Source organism: Euwallacea fornicatus, chromosome 2 (assembly GCF_040115645.1).
Source record: "Euwallacea fornicatus isolate EFF26 chromosome 2, ASM4011564v1, whole genome shotgun sequence".
Classification (NCBI taxonomy): domain Eukaryota; kingdom Metazoa; phylum Arthropoda; class Insecta; order Coleoptera; family Curculionidae; genus Euwallacea; species Euwallacea fornicatus.
In genome coordinates, this window is record NC_089542.1 from 6,882,434 (window position 1) to 6,892,697 (window position 10,264).

A 10,264-nucleotide genomic window follows, 5' to 3' on the forward strand; every position below is an offset into this window, starting at 1 on the left:
ACAAAGCTCTCTTTTATAAGTCCTAAGTTAAAGCCGATCAGACGGAAGTCTCCTCTTTGTTTGGACGATTGCAGTTGAAGTATTGTTTAGGGGAGTGCTCGAAGTGACATAATTTCAAATCGACTTTCAGAAATTTACGAATTGAATTTTGAACTTAAGCTCTTAAAAATGTACTGATTAACCGGGTTTTAACAGTTTCGATAAATTCCACAAAAAAAAAAGAATATGGCAACAACGCTTTTAACGAACGTTTTTGTTTTTGTCAAAGTTTGAGAGAGTGCAATTCTTATTTATCACATCAATGTTGCCAAGTATAGTTTAAAATCGTGCAGAACATTTCAACGTAAACAAGACGAATATTTTAAGAATCCGATGAGATTTTCCTTTGATTTTAAAAGTAGGTAATCCATTAACAAGAAGCACGTTTCAGGAATACAATGCGTTAAATAGAAAACAGAACACCCCCAAAAATGTTTTTTTTTTATAATTTTTGGTATGCATGTTTGCATATGGGAACACAAAAAACGATGAAATGTTTAACCATATTTATCAATGCCTTTACGAGTTATCAGGAATTTTAATTTTTTTTTACTATCAAATTGCAATAAAATATTAACAATATGACTGCAAAATATCATTTATTAGTGTTTACTGTGCTTAGAAAGTGCTTTTAGATTAATCAAATATGCCTAGACTCAAAATGGAACAAAATTTTCATCAATTGAGCGAATTTCAAAGAGGTCGAATTTATGGGTGTGCGAAAGGCTGGTCCATCATTTAGGGAAATCGCCACTAGATTGAACCGTAGTATAAACATTATAGTGAGATGTTGCCAGACAGGGTTCCAAGAAGGGTAAATAAGCAAAAGAAGAAGTACTGGACGATCCTGAAGAACTACAGAATGCCAAGATTGCCGTCTTCGAATTATGACCTTAAGAGATGAGTTCGTCTTGGTCAGTCGTCGCTGGTGGATCAGCGATTGGCTGAGTATGGAAGATCCATTGGGATTCGAACCATTTGTCGCCGAATAAGAAATTTGGGACTGATTTCCTAACGTTCCCATCTGGTGTTACCCCTAACCTTAAATCACCGTCAAAATCGACTGCAGTGGTGCAAAAAACGAATACATTAGACTCTCAAATGGGATAACATCATATTTAGTGATGAATTCAAATTCTGTTTGGGTGTACATGATGATCAGACAAGAGTAAGAAGAATATGGGATGGAAGACATAATCCTCCGTTTACAATATAGAGGCATGTCCATCAGACTGTTGCGGTAATAGTTTGGAATGCTATTGCATATGGTAGCAAGTTCCTTTACTTTTCATTAGAGGTAGGATGACAGCCCAACGATACATCCAAGAAGTACTGAGACCTCATCTCGTGTCTTAGTTGAAAACTCTTGTTAATCCAGTTTTCTAGCAAGAGAAGGCATGACCACCATTGCTAGAGCGACTATGGACTTCTTTCAACAAAGTGCAATCTGCTACATTGGCCATCTCCATCTTCAGACCTCTTACCAATTGAACATGTATGGAATATGGTAGGTAGGAGGTTGCATAATTTACCCAATCCCCCACAAATCCTAGCGGCGCTGTCATGCGGTTCAGTTAGGCTAGAATGACATCCCCCAAGCGGACATCAATCACCTCATTAGATTCCTGCCTAGACATGTACAGGAATGTATAAGACATTCATCATCAGACCGCGGAGCTCCGACAAATTATTTTGTTTTTTGGTTTTTAACAATTAAATTTGTTCAATTTTTTAATGAAATATTTATATTAACGTAAGAAACATGCATACGAAAAATTCTTTAAACAAAACCATTTTTACGGGGTGGTCTCTTTTCTATGTCACGCAGTATACATTCCTTTCTGCAGAAACAGGCAGGTATCAGGCGACATCATAAATTGCATCGGTTTTATGATAATCAAAAAGAACTTTAAATCAACTAGATACGAGAATAGTCCCAGAAGTATTCGACATTATACTTTAAAAAAAAAAAATTGAAAAGTATTACTTTTTTCTCAACGTAGTCCCCTTTGAGATTGACCCATTTTTTCCAGCGATATTCTATGAGTTCTACACTCTGTTCATAGTTGGAAAGTTAGAATGTTTAAAAACAGACATGAATCTCGGACTCCACCTCTGCATTATTGCACCGAGCCATTTTTTCAAGTTTGAAATTAAAAAATAATCTAGAGGAAGGGATAAATCTGGCGAACGGGGCGGACAAGGGAAAAGTTGAAAATAAAATTAATTTGGTTTTGGCCAACGCGATGACGCAAGCGTAAACTGGTGCGTTGTCTTCATTGAACAAGACTTTCTTTTTCACCAAATGCAGTCGCTTTTCTCCTAATTTCTTCGTTCAAACGTTGCAATAAATTTGTATAAAATTCTCCGTTTATTGTTACTCCTTCAAGGAGATAGTCAACAAAATTGTCCCACGTGCCTCCTGCACTTTTTCTGCAGATGCAACGGTTTTCGCCTTCTTTGAAGCCGATTGTCCTCTTTGAGTCCATTCTTTCGACTGCTCTTTCATCTCAGATGTGAAATAATGGATCCGTGTTTCAACCATGAATCGACGCAAAAACTCGGCTTTATTTCTGCGAAATTTTGCCAAATGCTCCCTAGAAACATCATCACAGCGATGTTTTTGTTCAATTGTGAGTAATTGCGACACTCACTTTGCGCATAGTTTTCCCATGTCTAATTGTTCGGTTAAAATGCCATGTAGAGTACTTTTTGAAGTACCAATCTTCTAGAACAGTTTTGTGGATTTTCACCATAATTTCTGTAATGGTCAGATCTGGTGTGTCATTGGGTCAACCATAGCAGAATTCATCTTGGCAGCTAGTGTGACCGCGTCTAAACTCTGCCACACAATTTGTTACAGTTGTTAGCAAAGCACTGAATTCTGCCAGAGTAGAATCCAACTCTGTTTTGATGTTGGATGGACTAAGACATTTCAAAATAAAGTAATAAATAACGAATCGATGATCAATTCTTTCCATATTCACAAAATCGCTAAAAGCAATTGATCAAAACGGCTCCAAAACAAACCCAAATCAACATATCACCCTGAAACTTTATACATACATTTTTTAAGGTTGGTTCAGGTTAGTTTTGGTATTTGTAATATAGGTAAATTTTTAACAAAAAATTGCCTTCTATGTCAAGTCGGGTACTTCTGGAACTATCCTTGTATATCCCCGATAGTCTCTTCAAATGGTTTTAAGATAATTATTATTGACTGTAGATTTTTTCACACATTCAAGGTGAAGGAAATAAGAGCGAGACGCGGTTGGAAAATCAGTTTTATGACGTATTTTTGCATTAAGTAGATTTTTCAATTCCCTAAAAAAATTAATTGATAATGGAATGAACAGTTATGGCAACGTTTCGTTTATCTTTTGTTTCTGAAGATGCACAATCCACATTGGCAGACATCGGACAGGAGCCTGAGTACACGAAGTTGTCATATTGATAAGAATATATGAAGAATAAAGATTTTCTTATTAATCAATTTCTTCCTAAGGGAAAGCAGATTTATTTAATCATAATTTTTCGAAAAAATCTCCATTAATTTTAACTCGAACTGCTGGATACCAGAAGGGCACTTGAGGTTTGTGTGAATCTGCAGGTCGCATTAGACGCATTTGTTCCTCCAGAAAGCTTCTGGTTGATTTGGCAATTCCCTGACATAAGCGCGACCTAAATTGAGAATCCCCAAAGAGTTCCCCTATTTAAATATTTGATGTTCGCATTGACATCCACCCTTCCGTGCGATCGACTGATGTCGGTCTTACTCAACTTTCCAACATCAGTCATTATCTGCCCCGTATCATCAAATCCCTTATATTTGTTTTACACATCGTTACACTACAATAGTCTTGGGGATGAGGATTATATCCAGATAGAAGTTTCTTTATCGGCGGATATGCGTCAGCCCCCACAAGAACCGGACAAAAGACAGTCATTTTCTGGACAAAATCTGCGGAAATTCATCGTAAAGCCAAATCCCGGCTCTAATTCTCAATAAAAGTTTGTTCTTCAGATAGGTCTGTTTGCGTTCGTTTATGCGACGGGCATCTTTGTTATCAATTTGCTTATTATGGCCCCAATAAAGCCGAGCAAACCAAATAAAAACCTTCCGTGGACAAACTAGACCAAAGGTGTTCAAACAACGCTTGTTTACTGTTATTCCGGAGTGCGGATAGCTTGCTCTGTAAATATTTTAATAGCAACTTGGCCTATCTTGGGGCTTTAAACACCTACTTTTTCTTTGGTAAATCATCTCCGAGCACACTCAATACCTAACGATGCAACATATAATTGTTATCGTCATCCCCTAAGTATCTCCCCGTTTTACATTTACCCAAAGCTGTAATGGATGGCGAAGCATTCCTGCAAAAGGGAAAAGTCGCCTGATCCACAGGGATTCATCACAAGAGACCGTCTGATTGCGGCTTTTCAATCCAGATCCGAAACGCTTGATGACAAGATGAGTATCCGTTTTGGGAGATTTAAATATCTCGCAATTGGGGCCGCCCGCAATTACTGATGGGGCTTTGTCCTCGACTTTACGGCCATAGCTGCTTCAATTCACTATATTATTTATACATTTTTGGAATAACATCAAAGCCGGATTAAATTGCCACTTACTCACCACTCGGGTTATTTGCCTATAGATTTAAGGCGTTTTCCCAGGTGCTTCTGATTAAACAACTATCCATCACTCGATCAGGGCCCCAAAAGCCCGCTTTGAGGAGGATTTTGTTACAATTTATGTGCGTGATATTACTCAATTAACCATGTTGGTATCGTAACAACGGTCTTAGGTTTATTTAGTTTTGGTTCACTGTGTAGATTGATGTAACGTATTGGCAAGATCCGGGTTGGATTCTCAGGAGATTCAATAGCTAAAGTGCAGATTTAATTACCGGAATCGGTACGATTTGAATTTCAATTGCACAAAACCGAGTTCACTTATCCCATGTAAATATAGATTTTTCTGCGTGAGGAAATTTTCAACTAGGTCGAATATTCTGGTGACCAGGTAATGTGGGATTTACCGACGGGTCTACCCGACAAAAACCACGGGATTCCTGTTGATCCAACCTGCGATGCCTCGGGACTGTCCCTGAGGGATATAAGCATCGGAGTAGAAGATGCGTGTGTGGTTTGGATTAGCTGGTGCCCTCTAGCGCTCAGTTTCTTTTCTTTTTTTTCCAATTTTTTTTAGAACTTTATTGTGAATTTTTTATTTCTCTCGTAACATATTGTGCCGTCACCTTATGGAAAAGCGGATCTTTATCTTCTTGTACGGCTCGTTCTATCCGTTCCTTTTCCTTTACCATTACGGAGATGGCTTCGCTACAGCGGTCCCATTTTGACATGCTCTCCAGCATTCTGTTAATTAGGAATTCCGGAGTCAATGTAAACATAGTAAAAGTGAATATCTCCTTTTAATTAAATGGATTTCAATTAAATTTGGAGGAGTAGTCCGTCCCACTCTTACCTACCGCAAGTTATACTGCAAAGTAAAACAAAAGATCATTCACTGTACTTCGAACTATTTATCTCAAACACGCCATTTAAGCAGTTTTTTCTTGCAAATACTGTTTGAAGTGGTTTAAAAACTTCGGATTTTCGTTGTAACCGCTGACGTCATATGCGACTCTTTTAAACTGTTTTCAAAAGTATCCAACATATATGTTTGAACCTTGTCGGAACTAAAACCGAACTAAGCTGAACTACTAACTGAATATGGCGTTTTTAGAAATTCACATTTTTGAGCAAGTCATGGGAAAACGAACTTTTTAGTTTACCGGAATTTCTGATACGTCTACCAAGATCTTCCCTTAGTAAAGACCTATAAACTACAAACCGCACAAAACCCTCTATAGAAAAATCCGAAATAACATCACTACTCTGAACAACACCCCTCACCCTTAATCAAGTTTTGCATGTGCTCATTATGCCGTAAAATGTGATCTCAATACCCCCGCATAAGGGTACGGTGCTGGCATCCTGGGAGAGAAAAAGCGAAGGAAACCCGATCCGAAATAATTTCCCAATTTAAATTTAAATGGTGCCCTTACCCCGATGCACGTCTAAGATTACGTCAAATTGGTTAAGATCGGATGGGGATAGGGGTGGGCCCTACAGAGGTAACTCAATATGACCTACTCTATTATTTGCCCACAAATAGTTGGGATCGTGGGAACAACCCTGCACCTACCTACGCCTCTGGAAATTATTTTTTAAACATGTTCCGAGGAACAACTAAATATGTAACACTTTGTCTTTCTGAAATTTCTTAACAAGTGACAAGCGGGGCCCGGTTTAGGTTGATGAATATTCATACCAGAGTTTTTGTAAGCCAACCTCCCACGACATGCTCGTTTCCCATAGCAGGACCGTGTTAAAGACCGTCATTAATACTTTTGTTAAGATAATTGGTTTAGAGTTACGTGAAGGTATAGTGGCGTCAAACGGATACGACCATTATTCTATCCTTTTGGGTTTTAAACATTGAAATTTCAAAGCGCTAGAAAGGGTGCTAGAGTTTTTTGTAGCAGAATTTTAACCACATACTCTACGTATAAAAATAATAATAATTTGCTATATAAACTATATACGAGAAAAGCTTTGTTAAGGAAATACGGGATTTTAAGTTGTTGAATTATTATACATTTTTCAATTTATCTTTTACGGATCCCAAAATTTTTGAGATATTTAATTCAAATTTTGATATAAGTTGATAGCACAGTTAGACGGATGCCCTTCACATTTTTTTCTGGTGGTGAGGAACTGGCTAAATGCAAACTATCCACAGTGATGGGTAGATCGTGGAGAACCAGTTGCTTAGCCTCCACGATCGCCCGATCGAACACCTCTAGATTTTTATATTTGGGGGTTTATGGAGGAAAATGTATACTCTACTTCTGTAAACTCTCAAAAACTTATAAGGCAGATAAGAAATTCTGCTCAGAATTCGAGAAATGTTCGGCGGTCTTTATGTCGATATTCTAATTTATGTGCAAAACGTAATAGCTATTATTCCGAATAATTTCTATAATAATTATTATTTTATGTTGATTTATATTATTTTATTATCAAATCGCTGTTCGATCTATTCTCTATTTGAAATTACTGTTCTCCTCTTCACGGCTATTATTTTCTATTTGTCTTTCGTAAATAATCCACTTTGTTCTTACATCGTCAATAAATAAATCTTTACCCCGGTTTATACCGTAGTAGAATATTAGAAATACCAGTAAACAACCAAACCTACTGAAAGAGGAAAGCAGTATGCATTACTTCACCATTTTGCAAATAACTGAAAACCGGTGACAGATACTAAAATGTTAAAAAAAAAACATATAAGTTTCTAGATTGAACATGCAATTTTAAATTCCAAAAAATAAATGTTATACTGTCTCCCACAAAAAGGTTTTGGGAGATAAAATGAGTCATAACCCCAAAAATTATCACCCTGTGGGTTTTTACGATGATCTATTATTATCTAGTCACGTAGACCCTAAAGAGTAACTTATGATCAAAATTTGAGCTAGATATCTTTAAAATTTTAGGATTTATAAAAAAATATTGAAAAAATCTAAAACTTCAACGTCCTCTATTTCCTTAACGTAGCATTTCTAGAATATAGTTTATATGGCAAACTCACATTATTTTGATGCGTAGAATACGTGGTTAAAATCCTCATACAAAAAACTTGAACAAGCTGCATAAAAAATAATTAACATTCAAAAACTCTTTACTTTTCGTGTTTTCTGTTACATTCAGCAAAGTTATTTACTCAGGTACACACAATACGTCACTGGCTATTAGAAATATTTGGAAATGATCATTTTGAATCTTGTGAAACAGGGGCATATCTAGTTGAAATTCTTTATACTATCAAAGAGAAAGTTGTCGTTTGTTTTCTGTAGAAACTTGGCGAAACGCCAATGGCACATTGTATATTTATTACATCAAGGGTTTTCTATAATTTTGAAAACATGCTTTTTAAACATATAGAAACGTGCAAATAATGATATCAAGTAGGAACCCGCAATAGCGAAAAATCAGGTAAATTTCAAAAAAGCGCTAGCGATATAATGTATATTAAGTATCGTGAAGGTGCTGTCTACTGTGAAAAATGTTGCATTTGATTACAGTAAGGCAGAAGTGTACTAGAATATATGTTCATGTAATAACAAAGACCATAAAAAGAATAAACAATGAAATTGTTTTATAAAAATGCTTGGTGGAAATTGTGCTGCGCCAATGACTATTAAGCCCTGTAAGGATATCTCAAATACTCACTTATCCTTAGATTCGCCACTGGTTCATGTTTTACTACAGAAAAATTCATCATTTATTTTTGAAATAATTCCACTTAAGTCGAGTATTTCTTAAGTAGTAAAATAAGACATTCTGGCGGGATAATTTTAATGTAATGAGACGACAGGGTGTTAGGGAGATAAATTTCGTAAATTTAACCAAAAATTAAGAATACCATTCGCCACAAAAATGTTCCTAACAGCACAGATTGTAAATACTACCATTTCCCCGGAAAACAAGAAAACATCTTTTGAGAATTGACAACGTCGCGTTGTGTTCATTTCATTTCGATACCTACCTAACTAGTCACAAAAACTAGGTATGTATTCTTACATTGGTTTTTTGGGATTAATAGATTTTACAGTATATAATGAAGAAAATACACTAAATTTATAAAATATTAAAATGTGATTCTTATTTTATTATTTTGAAAAACCACCTACCTTTAAATTATTGTTGTCATCTCTAACTCACATAACACATTCCACAGTTCACACCGCTCGCATCACAATCAAAAACAGAAATTTATTATTGTTCTTACTACATTAAACGTTAGAAATATGTTCAACATTTGAGTCTATGCATATTTGATCTATTCCGAGTAGTCCCATTCGACAACAATTAAAATTGGTTCTTTGGCTTTAGGACCGACTTCTCGCTTTCGACCTCGTCCTTGTTGTATATGAATTATGCTTCCTGCATCCAGAAGAATTTGGAAAACTTGTACATAAACAAATATGTTTGTAGAACCGGAAATTTTCTTTCTGGATAGCGATTAACATGAACGCGTTGAATTTTTCGGAATTTTGTAACGCCTTTTCATAAATCAAACGAAGATTATGATAATCGTGTAATGAATACATTTTCACGTAGGTACTGTTAGTCAACCGGAATATATTCGCGTACTAATAAAAGGTCAAGTTTTATCAGCTGTTGGGTACTAAGGAATTGCAAAAAATAATCGTAACAAAAATAAACTCCGTTTCCTCAGTTAAGTTCCGTGCAGTGTTGCCACTTAAGTTTACCTGATATTAGTTATTAATTAAATTTTAAACTTCCTTTAGCACCGTTATTGTTGGGTAATTTTAACTCTTTTTGTCGCACGTCAAACAATCAATATTAGTCAAGTCTATTTTTCAATATTCCATGAAAATTTTAAAACTTATCATAGCTTTTCGACCCCTGTTGTAACAAACTTTTTTTTTCAAAATAATGTTCTTAATCACTGGTTAAATTTACGAAAGTTATTTCCCTAAAACCCTGCAGTTTCATTACATTAAAATGGCTCCACCAGAATGCCTTACTTTACTAACACCCTGTATAGACATGGCAATGGAGATTTCATTCTTTCCTCAACTTTAAGACGAATTCATATTTTGGCTATTTTCGCATACTAAGATATACTGCCAGATCTAAATATAAGCCTCAACTGTCTGGAGGAACAAAAAAACGAATGGCACCATAAGCAGGTGTTAAGAGGCCTACTTACCCTTAGATCCGCCACTGAGTCGAGCTTTACTATTTTTTTCTTTTCTTTTGTTAGGAATAATGCCTGACACAAGTAGCGGTTATATGAGCGATGGAATTACACTGTGTGATTGTGATGATGATGAATGTGAGTATGTGAAATATATGAGATACTTTGAAAATTCCTCGTCCCAATCGATGAGGTATGAGAGTTTTTAATAGGAGTCATGTCGTCATGTTAACACGTTGATTTAAGGTAAGTGATTGATGTGTGATTATTATACCTGAGTTAACTTCTCCTGTTTAAAGCTTTATTATCTATGTTGGTGGTTGCTAGAAGTGGTGTTTGTTAACGTTCAGGTTCTTTTTGTGCTCGAGGTTGACCTCTTATTCAAGCACATGTAGGTAACCAAGCACTGAAGAAGTCACATATCCGTTT

The 10,264-nt window shown here is 36.0% G+C and overlaps 1 protein-coding gene across 1 annotated transcript in view; it reads right to left on the reverse strand.

The window, feature by feature from the left end:
- The window catches only part of LOC136348342 (netrin receptor UNC5B-like), a 256,866-nt gene extending 247,615 nt beyond the window's left edge, over positions 1–9,251 (reverse strand). Inside the window, exon 1 of the mRNA XM_066299091.1 lies at positions 8,802–9,251. The gene's annotated coding sequence lies outside the window, so the exon portion shown is untranslated. The remainder of the gene's footprint in view (positions 1–8,801) is intronic.
- Positions 9,252–10,264: the final 1,013 nt, after the last annotated feature.